Consider the following 23,956-nt stretch of genomic DNA (forward strand, 5'->3'; position numbering starts at 1 on the left):
TAGCAGGGATGACTGGATGAAATATAATGGCCTTCCATATAGTGGGTCAGTTCAAGACATGATACTTTCTACTGCTCTTAAAAGATATAAAGCTGTAAAATATATATTATTCCATTATTCTTCTTTTCCCATACTCCCCCTCCCTCTCCATCTCCCTTTACTTCAGTGGATCCATAAAGCTTCAGAAAAATCTGGTGAGTGGCGTGCTTATCCTTTGGGAAGTGAGCTGTTTTACTCATATTGCTCCCCAGAACAGCAGCTGAGAACAGTGGGAAATCAAGTGCTGGAGTTTTTGTTGGCTTTGCATTAAGCAACAGGAGAATAGGTTATTTGCAATGGAATTCACTCCAGGTAGTCAAGATACAAAGATCTACATCACTCAGCAACAGACCACAGGCAAGCATTAAATAAGAAAGCACGCATGCAGGTGTGCACACTGAATGGCATCTTCACTGAGCAGCAGCGGCAAGCAGCCTGTGTGCCCTAAGCATTCCCGTTTCTTGTAACCTGTGCTCTGTGTAGGACGGACACAGGGGAGTGAAGACTATCCGTGAAAAAGTAGAATACTTCTGCATACTTTTACAGAGCCCCCTTGGAATAACTGCAGTTCCCTCCTATTTGTCTGTGAACACAAACTGAGATCATCTTCCCCCTTCCCCTTCCCCTTCCCCTTCCCTTTCCCCTTCCCCTTCCCCTTCCCCTTTTCCCTTTTCCCTTTTCCCTTTTCCCTTTTCCCTTTTCCCTTTTCCCTTTTCCCCCTTCCCTTCCCTTCCCTTCCCTTCCCTTCCCTTCCCTTCCCTTCCCTTCCCTTCCCTTCCCTTCCCTTCCCTTCCCTTCCCTTCCCTTCCCTTCCCTTCCCTTCCCTTCCCTTCCCTTCCCTTCCCTTCCCTTCCCTTCCCTTCCCTTCCCTTCCCTTCCCTTCCCTTCCCTTCCCTTCCCTTCCCTTCCCTTCCCTTCCCTTCCCTTCCCTTCCCTTCATATAATTCTTGCACTGCTTTAAAGCATCTCATAATGTAGAGGAAATTTCTTTCTGACCCATGTGTCTGAGATCTGAATAATCCTGGCCATCTTGGATTGAATCTCTTTACTGTCTACCAGATGTTATTGTCTGTAAGACCATGAAATGCTTTTATGTAAATTTGTTTCCACTGCTTGACTTGATGACTTTTAAGAAACGGTGAGTTGATTCTGTGCATCATGCAAGTCAGAAATCATTTTATCAAGTCCTCTGTTTATTCTCTTTAACTTAATAATATGTTACATTCATCTTGCATAAAGGAATAGAACTGAAAGAAGGACACTCCTCTGCCCCTATCTTTGGGACGATAAGGGATGGTGTTTAAAAATACCAGATGGCATGTTACATCTAGTTGTATATGTTTCCTGTTATTTAGCTGCCAAGATGAAGTGTGAAGGGCTGCAATACGTAGAACTCGAAGTGAGATGAGTCAGGATTAAACTGCAAATAGGATGTGCCTTTGTTCCTAATGTATTTGATTGTAAGATGAAATACGTTCACTAAAGCCTGAATGACTCTCTAGGGACATTGTTAGACCCAATCGGCTAGATGTTTTCTGAAAGAAGATATGCAACACCCTATGATACTGTTTTATGTGCAATAAGTGGAATAGCCCAATTCAGGCAGCATTTCTGTCAATGCCTTTTGAAAATTAAGCTCAATGTCTACTTAGGAAAGAGCAGTCCATGAAGGACTTATTTTTCCTAAGAGAATGAGAACGTGACTGCAGACAGTTACTTCTCCATGAGGTGTAAAATACTGTGTTCACCCCCAGGTATCAGGTTGTTTGAAATATAGTTTCACAAAATAAGGGAAGGAAAGTACCATTTTTGAATAAATGTACCGTGAGCAAATTATGGCATTGTTACCCTGCTAAGGACTTCCTGAAATGTAAATGGAAGTAGGAGACTACTGCATGGTACTAAATGAAGAATAGCTGGTGAGGGACAGTAGGGCAAAAAGTTCAACAGAGGAGGACAGCAAGTGAAGAACTGTGCTCCCATCTCCCATGTGGAACATGACTGAGTCTCACTATTTGGGGTTTTGTCTCTTTTGAGTTTCAGTGGGTTGCCTGGACATTAGTATGGAATGTATGAGGTGATTGTGTATGATTCATTTCTTTGTACTGATTGTGGCTTACTATGCGTGTTTCTATTTATCAAGTACATATAAATAGTGCACCAACATATAATTCAGAATAGCAACTTTATAATTTTGTATTGTGTATATCGTTATGCAAGGTCCTATACAGGATACAACACCATGACACAAAATGCAGAAAAATGCCGTGAATTATGCAATGTATGATTGAACTCTTCCTGCTTTCATGATATTTTATACTGCAAATCACAACTTCCAGGCCTAATGCATACATTGATAATTTATTTTGCAAACTGTTAGCCTTATTGCATCTTAGCCATGTCTAAAAGAATTTAGAGTGTAATATTTGAAAAAATTATAGGTGATTATGGATTGATTTTTTTCACTGAAAGCTGATTTTATTTAAATCTTAGATTCTTATCCATGTTCTGCTAACATTTTAAAAAATGAGTGACTGGTGAATTTTAAGCATTATTAATGAGTTCAATAGTCAAACTCTTCAAGGGATTGTAAGCCTGTTACTTTTTTGTTAATTCCTTGCCTTCCCTTTTTAGACTTAACTGACAAATTAAGTTTAATTAATTCTTGCCTTCTTAAACCAGTCCTTTCTGATTTAGGTGCTGGTTCTTTAAGTTGCTAAAATATCTTGTTTCTTGAACTGTAAAAATGGAGAATACTGGAAGGAGATGATGAGTTGGGTGCGGTGGGTTTTTCTGTTTTGGTTTGTTCCACCCCCCCACCCCCCCCTTCCCCAGATTTTTTCCCAGGCTCCATGCTGGCTAGACCTTGCAGATTCTAGGAGAACACAAAAAAGAAGGAATGGCTTTTGGAGTGAAGTGAAGGCAGTAAATGATTGGAAACCATAATAGCATTCTTGGCATCTGCTTGGCAATTTTGTATAATCAGGTGCCTCCTTTTAGTTAGTGGTTTGTTAAATCACTGGTTTATAGATTTTTTTTAGATGTTTCGCTCTGTCTGTGTGCAGCTCTACGGCTCAGTCTTATTGTCCTGGAATTGAAATTGCTGATCTGGAAGGCATACTTCCATCCCCCTCCCTCTGCATGTGTTTTCATCTTTTGTCTTTTACAAGTTATGTTGGAAAAGATGAAATTATGATTGGGTTTCGGTGTAAGAACAGTGAAATGTTAAACAATGAAGTTGTAACTTCATAATGTCTGACTGGGGAGTGCTCAGTCCCAGCTTACACACTAATTTTTGACGCTGCATGTACCTAAGAACAATGTATTGCTCTGCAGCAGAAAGTTCATCTGATAAGAGATTATCTGGGCTAAAATTCTGTACGGGACACAAAGGTAGCTACCAGGAAAGGTATGGTGAACAAATAACTAAACATAATGATCAAGGACTTTATGATAGTACAGGTAACTAAATAGTTATGATAGTACAGATAACTAAATTGTTGTGATAGTACAGATATGACAGTACAGTTATGATAGTACAGATAACTTTATGATAGTACAGATAACTAAATTATTTGTTGATTATTTACTTGAATATTTGGACCACCTTTTTCATTCATATTGGACAAAATCTAATATCTATGAATGTGTTCACTACTTGCGTGATATTCTGTAAGTGATAGTATAGTATAAGCAAATTATATTGAGCATTTTGTATATCTACACCTTTTTTTTGAGTACTTTTTTGATAATTACATCAAAACATCGAGACCCACCATCAGGCAAGAAAATCCTGTTGTGTTAGGGTGTGTACACAAATATAAAGCAAGTAAATTGTCCCAACCTTCCTTTTTTTGTAACAAACTACTGTTGGAGGTGTATCTTTTAGGGCAAAAAGTGATTTAATATTTGAAACACATTTTATTTATCAGATTCTCTTTATGATAGGGAATTTGGTCAGTTGCATGTTTTGGTTTGCGTTGTTAACAGAAAAATACAATAATATCATTAATTTCTATCTATAGCATCTGCTCTGCAAACAGTCTTCAAGACACTCTGAAACAGGAAAAATGCAGAATGAACAATGTCAGTGACCACTACAATACTCTGAGGGCACAGTTAGGCTAAAGTTTATGAGTATCTGTCATGATCTGGAAGTAAATCTTGTTCAGTGTATGATAATTTTATGTCAGCTGCTTGTTGCTAGGAGAAAAGTAATAGGTTTACTTATGTTTCCACAACAAATGCCACAGAAAGATTTCTCCATCTTTTAATGCCACTGATATAATCACGATTGTGGAGAAACGTAACAAGTTACTAATGAGATTGGACTCCAAAGTGTTGCAAAGTCCTTGACTTTCCATTGGTGGTTCTAAAGACTGGCAATAATTCTTGAAGGATTTAGTAGCTTGGTTATTTGTATCTTGTCTGCTAGTCTTTCTGCTGTTTGTCACTGGGCTCTGTAGCATGTTTTATCCACATGTGGAGCTATCCTAGGAAACTGAAGAGCCCTGCTTTTGAGTTTGTAATGAATCTGTAGTGACTCCTTTTTGTTGAACTTCAAATGGGTTGGTTGGTGATGCAGTCCGGCTGCAGTAGGACATGGCACTGAATGCACTAGCTGCCTTTCAAGCTGCAGAGCCAAGCCTGTGCCCCATGGGTGCATGCCTAAACATGGTGCTATCGTCAAATAAGTAGTATTTGTAGCTATAGTATGTGTGTGTATAGATAAATGACAATTTTGGTCATAATTAATTGACAACTGTAAGACAGCGTTAAGTCTATATCTGCAGCAGTTACACTGTCTCCTGCTTGATGAGTGTCTCCTTTCTAAAAGCACAGTTTTTGTCTACTGATACACAATGCAGTGCATTCACTGCATATGTGAAATGCTTTGTCTACCTATTATCTACCTACACTAAAAGCATATGTTCTGTAACCTTTCCTAAACCTTTAAAAATATTTTTTTCCACTTTCTTTCCGATTTCAAAATGTTATGAATTTAGAGAAGTGCATGTGCTGAAATCCATTCTATTGAACCATCTGTGAACAAGTACAGTATGACCCACTTCTGCCTGAATATCCACTCAGCTAATTATCTACAAAAATTCATCTGCATAGCCTGCTGTCCAAGTTGCTACCATGCACCAGAAGTAATTCACTGTAGAGAGGAGGAAATGGTTTAGTAAACATTATTAGAGAACCAGACACTTTAAAAGATCTTCAGGTACTTGATTCTTAGCTGAATCAAAGTGTAACTTAAAACAGGGAAATGGGTGTCCATACAAGTGACGTGTGGAAGAACATAAAAACGTGAGGAGCATATTGGGATGAGAAAGCAGGGAAAAGTATTTTTTGTTTTTTATTAGAAAACTAGAGGCTGCTGATAGCCTTATGTCTGAGTATGGAGTTGGCTATTGCTCTCTGAAGATGATTAACATCACATAAGATAGCAGATTTCCATGAGCTTGATTCTAATACATAAAATTTTAGATGCTTGGCTAAGTTTAATACAAACTTAAGTGAGTTGCACTGGGCTAAAAATCGTGTGAAATCTTGACTGTGAGAAATACTCAGCTCAGTCTGTCCCAGCTCATCTTTGAATATACTTTTCTGGTGATTTTTCAGTAAATTTGCCAATGTTGGAGTCCAAGAAAAAGTGGTGCATAAAAATGTGTTATGATTGAAAAATCAGAATTATTATGAGGAATTGTTTTCTATGGAAGTTGGGAAGAGTCTTAACATTGGGTTCAGTAGGACTTATGAATTTTATTGGAATTCTTTTTCTAACTTCCAACCCGGTAGAATTTAGGCAGAAGTGAGATATAGGCAGATGAAGAAAATTCAGTGATGATTTCTTATATGTTTAAATGTCTGTCAGATGTTTTCATATAGCCTTAAGGCTCAAGTTTACATACCTGTCTCAATGGTCAGAATTTTGCACAAAAGTATATGCAATGTGAAACCTCAGTTCATGGCCCCAAACTTGTATACACTGGAAATTTACAGACAAGAACAGTACTGAATTATGCTCATACAATGAATAAGCTTAAAGTGTATTGTAAATTTGCATAACTTCCTTCTTCCCCCCTTTCCTCTTGTGTAGGGGAGCAACAGCAATGACACTATTCCTTTCCCTTTTTTAAATCAAGAACATTTTAATAGGAAGCCATTACCTTTTTCTACAGGCTAACACCTGCAAACAGGTGAGAAACGAAACCATACCTAATTAGTGGTCTGTTGCATATAATTTGCTCTGCCAAGGGAGGGGCTTAATTTTTTCTTGTTCATCATGCACAGAAGCCTACACTAAGACACTGGGTTCATAATTTTCTTTCTTGTGGATTTTCTTTTGGAAATGATTACATTTTGTATGCAGTTTTCCTTACCTGTATGAAATCCTACATTTGCTCGTGAAACCTAATGAGCTAATCCCCTTGACACTAGCTGGCAACACAGAATTAAAGAGGAATTGCTCAGGGCCCCTTTCCAGTGGCTTTGAGGCAGGAAGGTACCATGTACTTCTAGTATCTGTGTTAATATTTGTCATTTATCTCTAATGCGTACAGTCCAATCCAATCTTCACCCAGGGCTTGCTAGAGCTGTTAGTACAATGTTCCTAAGTCCAGATGCGGGGACACACTTTTGTTTCATCCTCTTATTGCTATTTTGACTGTTTACTTGGCATCTCGGACCATAGAAGTACTACTATTTCTTCCTCTGATTGCAGGCAGCAAGGAAGTGAAGGGAAAAATCTGCCTATTGCTGAGAGTCTCTGGCTAGGAACTGAAGTGGTATCACCTCGCTTTGTGAAAATGGGTGACATGGCCAGGTCTACTCCTGGAGCACTATGGCAGCGGAAAGCTCTACTTCAGCTGTGTTCTCTGGCCTGTTGAGGAAGTACTGTGCCATTGTCGTGATTTAGCTTCAGTTGGCAACTAAGCCCCACACAGCCGCTCACTCACCCTCCCCCGCCGGTGGGATGGGGGAGAGAATCTGAAGAGCAAAAGTAAGAAAACTTGTGGGTTGAGACAAGAACAGTGTAATAATTGAAATAAATAATAATAATAATAGTAATAATAATAATAATAATAATGATAATAATAATAATAAATTGTAATGAAAAGGAAAATAAGAAGAGGGGGAGAGAGAGGAACAAAACCCAGGGAAAAACAAACAAACAAAAAAACCAAGTGATGCAACCGCTCACCACCCGCTGACCGATGCCCAGCCCATCCCTGAGCAGCGATCGCTGCCCCCCGGCCAACTCCCCCCCGTTTATATACTGAGCATGACGCCATATGGTATGGAATAGCCCTTTGGGCAGTTTGGATCAACTATCTTGGCTGTGCCCCCTCCCAGCTTTCCAGAGCATGGGAAGCTGAAAAGTCCTTGACTAGTGTAAGCACTGCTCAGCAACAACTAAAACATCAGTGTGTTACCAACATTATTGTCATCCTAAATCCAAAACACAGCACTAATCAGCTACTAGAAAGAAAATTAACTCTATCCCCGCCAAAACCAGGACAGCCATCTACAGAGCTGCAAAATCATATAAAATGTGACGTTATTTACTCAGCTAAAATTTCTTTTAAATTCATTGGGAGTTTCATCTCAGTCATAAATCTGATTGTACTTTTAACACCACAGTTCTAAATAAGTGCAATAACATCTACAGGTGCTAAGTGCTACTCTGAAGCAACCTGTACAATTTTTACTAATTCCCTTGCTACTAAGAGAAGGCAAAGCAGAACTAGGAGTCACAGAAACATTGCTTCGTGCTTTATTCTCAGCAAGATGCATACATCCTCCAACTCACTGATGAAGGTCGAGGTTTTGTATCTTACACTAAAATTTAGTTTCTGTGGGTTAGCTGAAAGTTTGTCTTAAGGTCTAGTCTGCACTTTTGAATAATGCAGATGACCAAGCAAACAACAGGGTAAGAACTGCATAGGTGAACTCTACTGCGATAGCCAATTAAAGTAAAAAAAAAATAAAATTGAGTTTTCAAAAAGTTGCATCATTTTTGGCTATGCAGAACTCATGCATTTAGCTATCTAAAATCTGTGTCTCTTTAAGAAGTGCATGTACTTTGCGCAGATTGAATTTTGTGGGTTGGTTTCTTACATAAAGTGTAGGTAGAATGTAGTCTGAATTATTTTTTAAAGTTCATTTCAGGTGAATTAAAATTCATCCCAGTTTTCCTGCATAGAAGGCATCGTTCCTTATCTACAATTAATATTGTGTTTTAAAACTGAAAAGGTGAAGTTGAAATTTGACTGACACCTTAACACACAGTTAGTTGGAACACTTTCATACAAAACTTTCCCACTGTGAATGTAGTTTTATTGAAACTTGAACATCTAGCTCAAGCTGTAAACTGTGATTGCTTTCTTCTGAATGGGGGGGAAAGCTATTTAGAATTATCTAATATGAAAATGTATTTTAATATATATACATTATTAGATAAGGTGATTAGACAGGGCTGTGTATTTAATGAGTTACATGAAAATGAATCAAAACTGTACAGGATATAGTGGTATATTCTCATTTTTAAAAATAATCTTTATATGAAGATTTCAAGAAGTTTTATCTGATTTCAGATAAAACTGAAATTTATTCTGATTTTAAACACGTGACCATTTTGATTTCAAACACATAACTAAAGTTGTGTCCGGAATGAAAATGCAGTTTCCGGCTCAGTCTTGTTTATATCAGATAGAGGAAGTAGGAGGATCGGATCACAGAATTTCTTGGTATTGTAATAATTGAATTCAGGACTTTTTAAACTTAGCTTTTCAATACCACTGTCACGGGCAGAAAGTTGCTTGCTACTTTGACGAGAATGTGCTGGCTCTCTGGGTGCTGTGTGTGCAGCTGAGAACAGATGAATCTTCAGCTTCACCTGCTTCTGTTGCATAGTGGCAGCTCAGTATTGAGTCATGCACAGGCACAGCAGAAGGTGGTGGACTATTTTGTCAGTGCTTTCTGCCTAGTCATTCCTCATCTAATCCAGACAACGGGTGGTAGGCAAAATATCATCTGTCTGATTCTGAATAAGTTTGTATGCTAGATTTTGGGAAGTCTTGATTTGATGTCATATTTTTAGCACCGGATTCACAGCAATACTCCAGGTGCAATGGGTTATGTTAATACAAAGCAGCAGTGCTAAGTTGTGTGTAAAGCTTCCCATTGAGTTTAGGCATTAAAAATAACTGGAAACATTAAAGAAGAGACTGGAGTATTTTCATCTTGGCTGGCTCGTGTATAGCATTTAACGAAGGAAAATTCTTCTCTAGTAATTCTTACGGTATAAGAGAAAATGAAAATATTACTAAAACAGTAAACCTTTGCAAATCTAGTAATAGTATTGGCAATTCATGTGATTTTTATTGTGAGCCTTATGTTATGTGGTGTTTCTGGTTTATTTTTTATTTAAATGAAATTAGTAGCAGTTTAATGTAAGGTAAATACCTGAGCATCTCAGATCTTATTAAAAACACATTTACAGGGGCTTGTGTATTTACGGAATAAAAAAGAGAAAAATGACCCTAACTATTAAAAAGCACTGGTCAAAAAGAAGTTTTAAAATCTTTTATGATTTTTAGGCAGTACTCCAGAGAGACTCAGTCCTGTAGGACTTCCTCTTTCAGTGAGTTGGCCTTTTTGGACAATTCAAGTGGATAGAGAGAGCAGGGAAAGCTGGCCATGGAGGAGATGCACCTGGCCAGGTGCTGGGGGATGACACTTGATGTGTGTGGACTGTGTGACTGTCCCTTGCAGCCAGCTGTTCTCTCACATAATGTGGAGGAGCTGGGGAATGAGACGGCACCTTCAGTGACTGGGAGGCACGGTGCCGAGTCGTGCATGTTGTAACAGTTTGCTGTGGCACCAGGACCACCTACATCCTGGTCAAACAAGGTCTCTGCGGCAAATGAGAGATGCCAGAATCATGCCTTTGACAGTCTTTTTTCTGAAAGTTTAAGACTTGATATGATCGAAACACATTGGTTTCAGACAAATCTTTAGCGGGATGCACACATTTGACTAGGTGTGCTTCATTTTGTTTCAAAAGGCACTTTGTCATGTATTCCTACAAAAGTCTGCACATACATCTTACCTGCCTCTGTTTCACTGGCTTCCTGGGTTTTTTTGATACCTAAATTCCATCACATCAGCTGCTAAACAACTGTTTAATTTGGAAATCTACACCTTTTTGTATGCATGGTGAATAGGGGTCTACCCTTTTGTTTCTTGCAGTTTGGGGTTAGGGAGACGTGCTTGTCCACAGTTCAAACTCTTGTGAGCAGATGGTTTGTAAGACCCTCTAATTCCTTAGATGAAAAAATAGATTATGTCCCTTTTAGTTTTACTCTCAAAAAATAATTTCTTCTCCAATGCTAATCAAATGCACACTAAAGAACATTAAAGAAGAAACAAAACAAAGCATATCATGTAACTGTTTTTGTCCTTGCCCTTCCTGCACAGACATACACAAACACATACTCTGTTCCTTTTACCTAATTCAAAGCCCTAGATCACACTTTCCTGACAAATCTGTGTTCTTGCATAAGGAAGTAATAATATCAGTTCCTCAGCTAGTGTTGTAAATTAAACAGTAGTTTTAAAAAAAATCCTGTTGCGGAAGCAAACATTGTGTCAGGATGAATGCATACTGACAAAATAGCTATTTGGGGGCTGCCGCATAGCCATGCCTTTGCACCCTAAAATTTGCTCCCCTCTTTGCATGCAGAGGAATGAATCTGCGTAAGCATTGCAGTGCAGTTCTAGGGAGATGATTCACCTACCCGTGAACCCAGGAAGGCTGCAGAAAACTTTCAGGAAAAGGTGCAGCATTATAAATATTTTAAACCTTACTGTGAGCAGGGAAAAGTGTGACATATGTTTTACATTTCAGTGCCTGCTACGGTACCATTATTTTAGAACCTGTCGCCTTTCGTAGGCTATGCACGCATAGACAAATGCCATCACTTCAAAACCAATAGCTAAGCTGCCTCTTTTCATGCTGTTTCTTTCAGTTCCAACTGACAGTTAAAAAATGTTTGTTGTTCCCCCCTCCACACACACACCCTTGTTCTAAGTGATCTGACCTAAAAAGACTGTAGTGTACAGCTGAGCTTAAAATACAAACATTCCCTTTGAAAGCTGTAATGTTCCCACTTGTCTGGGGCTGCAGCAAAATAAAAAAAGAAGAATCGCAGTGTTTGAGTGATGCAATTCATAGATAAAGCCATTATCTGGGAAAAGGGGGAGGTGTGTTTAGCGTCTGCTTGGGTGGCAGGAAGAAAAAATTCTGTATTCAAGGCAAAAGAACTGCTGGGGTTTTTTTTTTCTTTTCCTCTCTGTTTGGAAAGCTCTGCTTTCTGAAGCATTACTATTGCCAATGGGGAAATGAGGCACGGTAATGAGGCGTATCTGAGATCCTTCCGCAGGCCAACAATGGCACAAGGACTCAAAGCCAGGCCTTCTGGATTCTAGCTCAGCTTTCTCTTCACTAAGTGTTACCTACTTTCTGGGATTAAAATATGTGTAAAATAGCATGAAGCATATCAGGACAAATTTGAATAATTCACAGTATAGGATGACAGCTTTGTTTGCAAATAGTGGAGGATTTTTTTGTAGACTATATTTTCAGTATTGTGGAATCATTTCAGGAATTCAGTGTGGAATGATGATATTTCAGATCCTGATGGCTTTGAAATGCCTTATGAGAAATCCAGAACTGTTTGTCCAGACACTTTCTAATTTTTTGATTATAGTTAATTTTAAGTTGAAACAACAAATAACTTATCAGAGTTTTGTGCAAAATGGGGGAAAAAGTGCACAGTTGTGTCCACTATACCTTCAGTCTCTCCGTTCATAAGAATTGTCATCAATTCATTATTTTAAAGATGTCTGAATAATTAAAACCAACAGACTTAGCTCCCAAGCCCTTAACATTTTAAGGGAACGACATGTTCTTTTTAGATCCATACCAAAGCAATGAGTTTGGATGCCATTGATACAGGTCATGTTCAGCTGTTTGTTCAGAGCCCATCTATGTGTCTCCTAAAGTAAGGAGTGGAGATTGTGGAAATACCATCCCACAGGGAATTTAAGATCTGGCTAGATAAGCATAAGCCCAGAGCTGCTCAGGTAGAAGTAAATGCTGCCTTGGGGGTACTGGAATGAGCTACGTGTTCTGAGGTCTTTAACAGCTCTGGTTTGATTTTGTGGTTTGGGGTTTTTTTCCCTTTAGCACATGTTACTGAATTCTTTAAAGCTTGACTGTCTTTCTGAAAGAAATGCTGTTCAATTTTAAGTTTGATCATGATGTGGAAACTACTGGGTGAAATCTATAGCTTGTATGATGTGAGAGGGCAGAATAGCTAAATGAAGCAGTTCTTTCTGGCCTCCGGAAGCAGTTTTGCACTAGCTGAAATTCACAGCACCTCCTGTAGAGCTCTCTGCACACCAAAGCTCTTGCAAGGTGAAAAATAAATAAGGCATCAGACATAGCTAAGATTTTGAGTATTTTATTAATTCTGGAATAATTTTATTTCCTTTAGAATTCTGCTTTTTTTCTTGACTTTCAATGAAATTGGAACTTCAAAGGGTTGTCTGCCTCTGAGCATGAGAGTAAAAGTCAGATAAATGATATACCAAATTGAGGTATACCTCCAGCATTTCTTTTACTATGTGCATGGCAATAACATGGGGGAAAAAACACTTTTTAAAATGCTTTTCTAAATTAAATTGTGTGTTACTAGTAAGATGCATAACAAATGATGTAACTGTAGTTAGTGCTCTATGAGTGCACAGAGACCTATTTCCTTCGCACCTCTTGCAGTCTTTGTTCCTGCATTTGTCACATTTAGACTGACACAGGTAGGAACCCAGGCCTGACTTAAAGGCAGATTGGCCAAAAGGTATAAAGGATATAGTGTTGCTCCAACTGTACCATGCTAAAAGAGTAAGGAGACAGTACCACCAATCCAGTATTCAGTGGAGTCATTTAAGAAGATTAATTTCTTTCTTCCATATGATATTCTCCTTGCAATATAGTTAGGTTAATAGCTGATAATTGCATGTTAACAGTTAATAGTAATTCATTTTATAATCATGAAAGAGGCATACACAGTGTGGATGGCACAGTTTGTATTTAACTGTTGCTGTAGACTTTTATAAAGGTCCTTTCTTGGAGCTAGGCAGTTCTGTATGCTGTTCAACAGGCTAATTAGAAATAGATAATGCACAAGTGTAGGGGATTGTCAGGAATCCATAAGGATTCCTGATAAACTTTTTAAAAAATCCTAAAGGTGCTGTATTGAAATATTACCCCATAACAGTTTTTTCCCTAGCTGGAAGCTATAGACTTGCTCATTTTAGACACTGATATATTGACAAAACAAATAAAGGTTGAAAAGGAGATGTACTCCTGGGTCTGATAGAAATCTCAACAAGGCCCTTCTTCCTCTTCTCTTCCCCCACCTCTACCGATTAATTATCAAGGGTATTTGGTAACGATTACTTCCACTGTTTGGAGGCATTTGGTGAACTGAAATGCCGTAGCTTTAAACAGTATTCTTTTTAGAGGCCACCACAGGAAGAGAAGACTACTGAAAAGGTGTTGGATCTGAAGGAAGAATCAGCCTGAAATTACAAAATCTCAAAGGGAGAGTGGCAGACTGAGAGACCAGGGACATCCGCCGGCATCTTACAGAGAAGACTGGGCAGTGTGCATTCTTCATTCAAATGAACCTATGTTCAAATCTGGCTTTGATGTCAGGGTTTATAGATTTTGCTTGGACATATTTAGGAAAAATGTAGACCCATGAATTCTCATCTGATTCACTTAACAATGCCAATGCTTTGGTTGAACAAGTTTTGTAATTTCACTTAAAAATTCATGTACTACCAGAGAGGTGTAGTGCGTGGTTGGGTTTTTTGTTTGTTTTTGTTGTTGTTGTTGTTGTTTTGTTGATTTTTGTGTTTTGTTTTTTTTTAAAATCAGAGTGAAAAGTTGTCTGTAACATACACTAGTATGAAAAGAACAGATGACAGTTTTTGAAATGCCAGAGCGACTTAGGTGTCTTTCTCCTCTGTACCTAACTTACTCAGAGGATCTGTGTATACTCTGTTTAATAACTATAACCACTGGGCCTGCTGATAGTAGGCACAGTTCAGAGAAACTCAGTAAAATCCATATCCCACTTATGTTAAAAGACTTGCTGTTGATTTCAGTGGAACAGGCTTTCACTTGTAGTTTTGTAGCAGTGGGAAACACCCCAAATGTGGGCTAGATTTCTGTCTTAGTTGTTTAAACGCAAAAAGTTCAGAGATCCCTTCTGAAATCATGAGAGATGCTCCTGAGGTCAGAGTCTGGGCTGCCTATATTCCAGTGTGAAAATCTTCTCCCAAAGAGTAAACAGTGAGAACATATGCTGCTATTTAAATCTTCACTGAAAATCAGCATGCTTTTTCTTATCCTTTTGAATAGTTTTTGCTAAAGGAACAAATCAGTGTTTTGTTTAAACATTGAAATTGGCACATGAGTGTAATGCTATAGGCAGTGTCTGGATGCAGGACTGAAGCTTCCACGACGTACTGCTCACTGCTATGTACACTGTGAGAGGAGGAGAGGGGGAGCTTCACCACCTTCCCTGTCCGTATCTCAAGGCTATGCAAAAATGTTGAAATGAAAAGCTTTGGGGTTTGGGGTTTTTTTTAACTTTTTTTTCCCCCTGTGGCAACATCCAGCTGAGTTTCAGAGAACCTTTTTACTTTTTTTTTTTTTTAATTTTGCCTGACAAAAATCCTGATTTTTATTGTGAAACCTTTAATTACGTAAGACACACCAGTAGTTACCATCACAACCAAACATATCTTAGAGTTTCTTTTGCACCTGGTAGGTGTAAAGTAAAACTTGAGATTTGACATGCATACCAAGCCCTCCAAAATCATCATGCAAAAGTTGTTAAACTGGAAACTTATAAACAGTGATGAAAGAATAATTAACAAGATTATCTGAAGTATGTGGGGTGATAATTGTTGAAGTTATCTTTTGTCCAACAGCGTTCATGAAAACCATCAGCTTTACTTAAATTGGAAGGATTTAGGGAATCAGTCAGACTATTGTTCCTGTCCTTAGTACTGGCTGGATCTTATATACTAATGTCTTGCATCTGTGCTGAGAAGGATAGCTATGAAATAAAATACATAACTGATTTGGTGTTTCTTGTTCTAACCTATCACCACTGCCCTCTCGGAGGTAAAAATGAGTATGTTCCACATTGCAATAGTCTTATCAAGGATGTATTTATCCATAGCAAATAGAATTAGGGAAAACTACAGTTCTGGGTGGATAGTGAATGAGATTAAAAAAAATTGTTTTGACTAGGAACTTTGATTTCATGGACCAAATCTACAAGAAAGGGTGTAGATGGTGATGTGTGGATGGCGAAGTGTATTTTGTGCTTGTAAGGTCTGATTCTGTCTTCTAAGCTGCATCTCCAGGACTTGTAGTACTGTCTCTAGAGATGGTACAGAAGATAAAAGCTAATTGTATTCTTCTTGTTCATACTTGGATTCCACGCTTCTGCAAAGGCTGAAATGCTCCCAGAAGCGGTGGAAGCCCATTATACTAGCTGTTCCACATTTCCAGCAGTTGTTTTGGGGCAGGCTATGGGTTACTTCACAACCAATGACCTACACAGCCTAGGGTGCTTCAGCTGTCACTTCCCCTCTCGTCCCACAACCTTCTTCCCTAGCTCTAACAGACCTTTCCTGGACCAGCTGGGAGGAGCATGGCAGCATGTTTTGTGGCCTCTGCACCTGGGCCACATTACCCCGGGAGGCTAGCCAGAGGTGTGGAAGAGGGTTTGGTCTAGTTTGTGAATTTTACTCCTCCACAAGGGGTGAAGGAAATTGCCTGTTTTGTTGTGTTAAATGCATATTAGAAAACTTAAGAAATGGTATAATGAAGGACTCTTAGATATTAAAAGCAGAAAAGATTAAATAGGTCATTTTTCTAATTTCATGTGACGTTGTAGACTGATTGGCATTATAGTAGGCATGCTGTTAAAATCTGGAAGCCCAGCAGAAGGATTATCAGATTGCAATCACTACATGCAAAATTATGAATACCCTGATGTTCAGGGTGGGAAAGATGAGATTGCCAGAGATGTCACACCTTGTGGAGAGTGAAGTATCAAGAGACTGTTATTTGAAGGAAAGGCAGGCAGTCATGTTTCCAGTTACTGTGTTCAGATTGTGTCTTGTAGATCTCAGGTCTTTGGTACATGTTCCCTCGGAGCTCTGCTACTATGTACAGCCTGTAAGAGAAATTAAAAGAAAATCTGTACTTTGCAAAGCCATTGTGGCTAAACACGCTCCTGCATGCTTGTGATGAAGAGTGTTTGGGTGGAGCCTTGTGTAATCTGCCATAGGGCTTGACATGTTCCCCGGCAATCAAAGTAAGAGTCAACAGGGTGGACTACAACTGAAAGTTACATAGATCATGATACAGGTCAAATAAAACTCATATGTTTATGAACTATACTGAAAAAAATCTTCACGCCCTTCAGGTAGAACTCAGCTTAGAACTGTGCCATTCAAATGGGACATGGTGCTAATATAAACCACAGTGTATGGAAACTGTAGAAAGGAATGACACTAATGACAACGCATTTGCTACTTTTTCAAAGAACAGAAAAATGCCTCTCTGAGTCTTTTCTGTAGACAAAGCTTCATTTAAGCAACACCCATATCTCTACACACTAGCCAAAATTATTTGCCAGTAGATGGAGTAGTTAAATCAAATGTCTATCATTTACTATCAGATCAGCTTCTCATATGACAGTCTCCATAGCTTCTTAACACCAATGAACCCTTGAATGCTTTCTAGTATGATGGTTGTGGAGTCATTCCTGTTACTGGTGAAGGCTCTCTGCTTTTGCTGTAGCGGCAAACATGATTAGTTACATATCTTTCAACAAATCTTTTAATTTTTTTTCTCCACTTGGACATCAGACTCACCTGCCAGAATTTTTAATAACATCTCCTGCAACTCTTTTTAGGAACTTGTTTTCCTTCCCTGTGAGTTCCTGTCATAAAAAAAGGATACTTGAAAAATGTAGAAATAAAATATTCATAATGCTAACACCAGACTGCTAATCAAGAGATCTTGTTAATCAAGGGAGGGCAATATTTTAGGCTTTATGCAGATTTTTGCCCTGTCATTAGGAGACAATATCACATTCTTTCACAATATCACGTGAAATAGATAGGGGCATTATTTACAAAACAAAACAAACCACACCACCTTGGTGGATATATGCAGCAAGTCTGCATTTACTGAATTTGGAAGTACTAACCTGTTAGAGATACACAACTGTGAAACCCATTTCATTTCTCTCAGCGTAGACTTCCATGGCTGTCCGCTCTGGGACAATAACTTTTACAGCACCCAGGTTTTCTCTTTCCACAGCTGGTCTTCATGGTGCCACAGTTTACTAGTTACTGCTTCCATAATTCTTTTCACAGGGACGGAATGCCCCATGTCTTGCCTCCTGTAGTAGAAGTGAGATTTCTGCAAAGCTATTTGCACTTTGGTGAGAGAGCTGAGAAGGAAGGCTGTTAGAGCCTTTGAGTGTTTTTTTGGAAAGGTTTATGTAAACAATCCAAACACATTTTAGTATCAAGTCTTTTGCAGGCTTCCTAAAATTAGTCCTGGATTGTCTTCTTACAAAGGTGATAGCTGCAGTTTCTGGACTTCAACAAGCCAGATGTAGTCTGCTAAGTCTAATTGTTTTAAAAATTGATAAAGAAATTTTAATCTTTGGAAACTGTGAATTACTGCTTTATAGTTTTATAACATTATGGTATTTCTGTTGCTGATTGAGGTGAGAAAATGATAACAAATGCTGCCTAGAAAATACTTAAAATATGAAACGAGCTTCTGTTCTAGATGTAAAAAAAAACGTGATGTGATGCAGTATTACAAATACATTAGATATCACAAAAAAAGTCTTCCTGCTTAAATACAAACAGGAAAAAAACGCACATGTATAAAATGAACAAAGAACTCACAAGAATTTTAAGGGTTTTTTTTTTCCACCAGAATCTGAAGCATTCAGTTGGGTCTAATTTTCCAATTGTTCTAAAACTTGAAAAAATCAAATGTTTATGTTTCTTTAGCTGTACTTAGGGAAGGGAAAAAGCTGGAAAGGGAAATACTCTGAAATGAAAATTCGTAAGGCAGGTTCTAGTTCTGATGTATCACTTAGTGTAAAAAGTGGAATATAGTACTCTAAATATAATGGAAATCATGGCAGATTTTTGCATTTAGCTATATAACTAGCAATTCCCAAATAAGCCATGGCTGTAGGGGCTAGAGAATCTAATTAGACATGTAGATTAGCAAATGAATAAGCAATGTCTCAAGTATTTAGAAACACTGGGAATTCAAGACTAGTTATATACAATTTCAATTATTTGTACATTGTTTTCAGTGGTGATATATCAGGGATAATTTGGCTTCATGCATTTGTTAATGATTCTGAAGCAAATTTCCAATACCTGTGTTAGCTGAACTGTGACACAATCCAAAATGGGGATTAAAAAAAGGGGGGGGGGGGGGGGGCAGGAAGGAGGCTATATGAGGCTTGGGTAGTCTGCATACCAATGAACATACACAAGAGGCAGTGCTTTGTGCCAAAAAAAATCCCCCAAACCCTATTCAGCCAATAATAGAAAATGATTCAATCCAAGGGCATGTGTCAGCTACCCAGTGAAAGAAAGAAGGCAGGGAACTGTATACGAGCAAAATGAGTGCTCTTAGAAACTCCGTGAAGAACAGGTAAAGATAAAAGTGCAGGATCAAAGCTTCAGAGTCTTGCTGACAACTGAAATACGAACATCAGATGTTTTCAAACGCCCTTCGAATAGATTTCAACATTAGAACCTCATGCTTATTGCACATACCCTAAAGTTTTGTTTGAAGGTAAACCTTTCAAGCTCAAATCCATACCTTATTCGCTGCATCAAGTAACTTCTAAACAGTTCTTTGCTGCCACCTCTATACAATTTGTCTGACCTAACTCTCTTCTCTTTGTGGCTCAACCAGAAATGTATGTTAGCTACCTACTTATTTAATTGTCCTTCTGTGGCTCATGCTTCTTGCTTAGTCGCTTTGAAATATCAAAGGTATGATCCATTCTTCCCCCACTGTTCTGATGCCTCCCAGGAAAATCTGTATCCACTTTGTTGCTGAGCTGTCCCTAACTGCAAGTGCAGTAATTGTTTTTATATTCAAGGGCTCCTTTGCAGGTTTCCCAGAAAGAAGATATGCTGTACTGTATTTGGATATAAGAAGGCATTAAAAAGCATGCTATTTTTATAGAATACTATTGGCTTTGGTAATACCAGCAAAATTCAAGATCATTAAACTCCTGCTGATTTCAGTATAAGACAGAAGTGAGTACAAGCCTTCTTCTATGAGTAAAAGCCTTCTTCTATTTAAGGTTATAATTTTGTCCTTAGAAATACTGTTTTGTTCATAACAGAGTACCTTGTTCTTGCATATTCTTCAGCATGCAGAACCTGGGTTTTCTGATACAGTAATAAACTCTCGATCTACTCCAGTGGAATCTGAAAAATTTGTGCTAGCTTCAAAAAATTTAAAGTGAAAGGATTTTACATGATTGAAATGTAGTTAGGAGAATACAGCTAAGTGAGCTGCTTGTTTCAACGTGTTAAGCAGGTCATTGCTGAAATGGCCATCTTTGATCTTTTAGCATAACACACTGGTGAAGCATACAAGGCTCTTCCCAGCTCAAACAGCATTTAGTGCAGGCTCTCTGCAGACTCAGTCCTGCAGAAGTGTCAGAGATGGAGGGAAAATGTTTTATCTTCCTCTCAGTAAGTGTGAAGCACTGATGATTTTTATTTCACACCATAACTATCTCAGTGTGGTAATATTGTCACCGCTTTGTCTTAGTTTTCATATCAAGTTGATTGCTATCTTTACTGAAAAAAAATGATGTCTTGATATAGAAAGTACAAAGCCTCAAGGAGTTTGTCTACACCAGACTTTTTTTTTTTGAATTTCAAGTTAATTGTCAGGTAATGTCAGGTACTCAACATGTTCATAAAAGCTAGTATGACACTCCATATAGGTTTGCCCAGGGCTATGCATTTTTAATGATGTTATAGTTCTCTGTAATAGTAGTCCAAAATCAGCCATTTGCAGTAGCTACTGGAAGCACTTTGGACAATTAACGTATAATGTTGTAGTATTCTGGTCCTCAGTTTTGCCATAGGGCCCCATACCTTGCTTCCCTATCTTTCACTACTGAGGACTGGACCTGAGCTGTCATAAGTCATTGGACCACCTCTGCTCCAAGCCTGATTTCTGTTGAGTGGCAACAAATTTACAAGTCATTTTCCTGCAATATGTCTGCAAGTTACCACCTGATGTTACGAAGAAGGTGGAAAAAATCCCCTACATTCATTGGTGAATGGCGCTCCTCTCAGGAAAATTCCATCTTCACATCTACAAATGCTTATAGCTGAGTATCACCTATATCATGATCTTCTCTTTGCTGAGTGCAGGGGACTCAATATGCTCCCAGTTCCTGGGTTTCTGGCATCATGATGGCCAGTCCTTGGATTTGTCCAGGTGGAGAGAATTTCTTTTTTCTTCTTGTTGCTCAAAGGGCTTTTTCTCAGGATTCTTATTCCCCTGTGGGATAGAGAGAAATCGCCCACTTTGGACCATACCCATCATTTGCATCTGGCCCAAATAATAGTAATAAAAGAAATCCTCTTCTGATAACCAGCAGGCTACATTAGTATTGTGCAGATTCGCTCTTTCTCCAGAGTTGCCTCAGGAAATTGGATGAAGCAGGTTTATGGACAGCAGGCCGTAACAACCAAACAACTGAGCAAGTATGAGAGTTTATGACTACGTACTTCCTCTGCTTCTGGCCATGCTCCTCCATTGACTGTGGTAGCTACCCTTTTTGCCTTGGGTTAGTTAATTGCCGGATTAATGGGTTATATAACTTCACGGGGGTATCTCATGTACATCGGAGCAGGTAGAATTGAAGCAGTGAGAATGTGTGCCTGGGAGAGTTTGTCTCCAACTTTGGCACTGCTGTGCTGTTAATCTGGCCCACAAAAGCACACGCTTACATTTCCCAAAAGGAAGTGAACAAAATTCCTTCAGGATTCCTTCAGAAACAAGAGGTAGGGCTAGTGGGTTTAGTGTATCTATCTCACTCGTGTATCCTGTATATTCCCTATATTTATTAATTTATTTTGTTTTGCTTGTATTTTTGTTCTGCTAGAAGTGATTATTTACATTTGTCTTAAATATTTCTCCAAGTATTCCACTGAGGTAGATGCTGCCTTAAACAGTGTGAAATCAGAATCCTGAAGTCTGATGATAAGCAGAACTGCAGAAAGATCAGGAACCTGGATTTGGCAAAGGCTTAAGCTTAAGGAATGAAAACTTAAGTTTAAGGAATGTTAAGGAAAAAAGGAAAATTCCCAAGTTTCAGGAATGGAAACATCAGCACCACTTCTCCGAATACTTGTTTCTTACAATGCAGCCTTCTTGCTCCGAAGGCACTGTCCATTTCCCAAATGAAACCTTATCTGGAACTTTGAAAGGCAAAAAGTTGTTTAAATTTGATTACTTTTATCCTATTTTTCCAGCACAGCAAATCTACCAAGCATGCATTTCTTGGAACAGTTCCTGCATTTGCCGTCAGTGGTCAGTTACCGTAGCTCAGCCACCTGAAGGGCTGCTTATTCAGATAGTGCGTGTAGCACATTCTGGAGTACTAATTCACTAACGAGACAAAGGGCGACCAGCTACAGAATAGCCAAATCCTTCCCAAGTTTTCATGCTCATTACTATGTGAACTCTATCAAGACCGCAAGCTAGCATAGAATATTGACAGCATGGAACCTTGAGGGCCATGCCTGCGTTTTGGCAAATTAGATTTACTATCTCATCCTATCTGATAGACCATTTAGAGGTCTGCCCCTGAGACACATCTCTTTAGCTGAGCATCTACCACCTTCTTATAATGTTTTTATGTTCAGTCTGAACAACCACAGATTTATAAATATGCTTCTCTGTACTTCAATTTTCTTGTTGTCAGGAAAAAAAGCTTCTGGATGGCCAGTACTGTAGTTACTACAGTTGCTAAGAAAAGGCAAACAAAGAACTGCGTTAAAATGTACTCCCGGAAAAATCTAACAATTTCTTTATTTTTGTATACACACACACTCTTTTATTTATTTATATATATATACACACTTACATTTATACACACACATACTCTCCCAAATGGGCTGATGTGTGTACAGCACTGCAAAATAGATCTGCCATCATCCCTGACAGCCTGCTGGAAATGGAGTTGATTGAATATGACTCAGACCCTCAGTCTCATTGTCCAATTCATAAGTGAATGCACTGCAGGCTCATTGATTATATGTAAGACCAGCAGGAATGCTTGGCTTGCTTCATGGGGCTGCCTGTATTGAGCTATTATAAACACCCTCTTCTCTGCTGTGTGCATGTAAATAAGTTCAGGTCGCTTAAAATTGACAACTTAGCCACATGTTTTATGAATAAAAAAAAGAGAAAGAAATGCAGGTACCATTCTTTCTGTGAAGAAGTTGGCTTCAGCCAGAACTGAGACCACAGACTGTAAATAATCAGCTAGGTTTTAGATATTAACTAATATTTTCTAATACATTTCTGACTGGTAGGTATTCCAGATGGAGTAGCTAATTTATTTTTTTTTTAATAAGAGTGAAAGTGAGTGTATCTGTGTGGGGGGGTATAATTTAGACTAAAATTTAAAATCAGCGAAGGATTGTAAATAGAAATGGTTTTCCATGAGCAAGCAAGATGGTGTACCACATGAACAATTCTGAAAATATTTTTCTTCTAATAATTATGCACATGGAATGGGATATAAGTAAACCTCAGTTTCCCCATAGTGAACTGAAATTTACTGTACTGTGCCTGTAGATGTGTCTATTCTCAGGAAAACAAAATTACTTTTAACTAGAAACAGTAGATGTCGTTGCACCTTTCACTTCTGTATCCTTGTGTCCCTGTAGAAGTTGATGTGAAGGGTGGAATGGGCTCAGTCATGTCCCTTACTCAGGGAAGGACAACAGGGGCCCTTTGCTGGCCGCTGTTAATCCCACAGGCTCTGTTAATTACTTCATTGTGTCATGAGGCCCACGGGCAAATATACAGAAGAAAATTTACTTACTGTTTTACAGTGTGATCTTGTTACTTCCAGATGGGCACCCCTAGGAAAATGTCACAACTGAAGTTTATATAGTTAAGTCACGTTTTTATGAAAAACTACAGCACCCATTGTTAGGTTGGGTTTTTTGGTTTGTTGGTTTTGGTGGGTTTTGTTTTTTTCTTCCTATGAGAGCAAGACCTTTTCCTGAGTGATACACTATTCCTTCTGTAGTCAGGTTGAATTTTAGCAAATTTTCTCCAGTCTTCTGGTCTTCATAAAGTATTCTGTGAAATCTTTGTCAGCTGGGACAAGAGAGGAGGTGAAGAAACATCAGCTTTCCAGTTGGTCGCCTTCCCTAAGAGGCAGCTTAGATAAACAGAAATTTTACTGTCATCTTGCATATGAGCCAAAACCCTTATCATCTGCATCCCAATTTGGGGAAAAGGAGCAGGAATATGAAGGAACACCATCTTTTTCACATGCACAAATATAAAATAGGTCATAATATTTGCTTACTAAGCATTGAAAAAATTGCAGAATGCTCTTGCAATCATATAACATGACAGACAACTTTTAATGTTGGGATTTTTAACTTACAGGATTTATGAAGGAGTTTTCTGTAACCAAAGTATTTCATC

This window comes from Mycteria americana, chromosome 6 (assembly GCF_035582795.1).
Source record: "Mycteria americana isolate JAX WOST 10 ecotype Jacksonville Zoo and Gardens chromosome 6, USCA_MyAme_1.0, whole genome shotgun sequence".
Lineage (NCBI taxonomy): Eukaryota > Metazoa > Chordata > Aves > Ciconiiformes > Ciconiidae > Mycteria > Mycteria americana.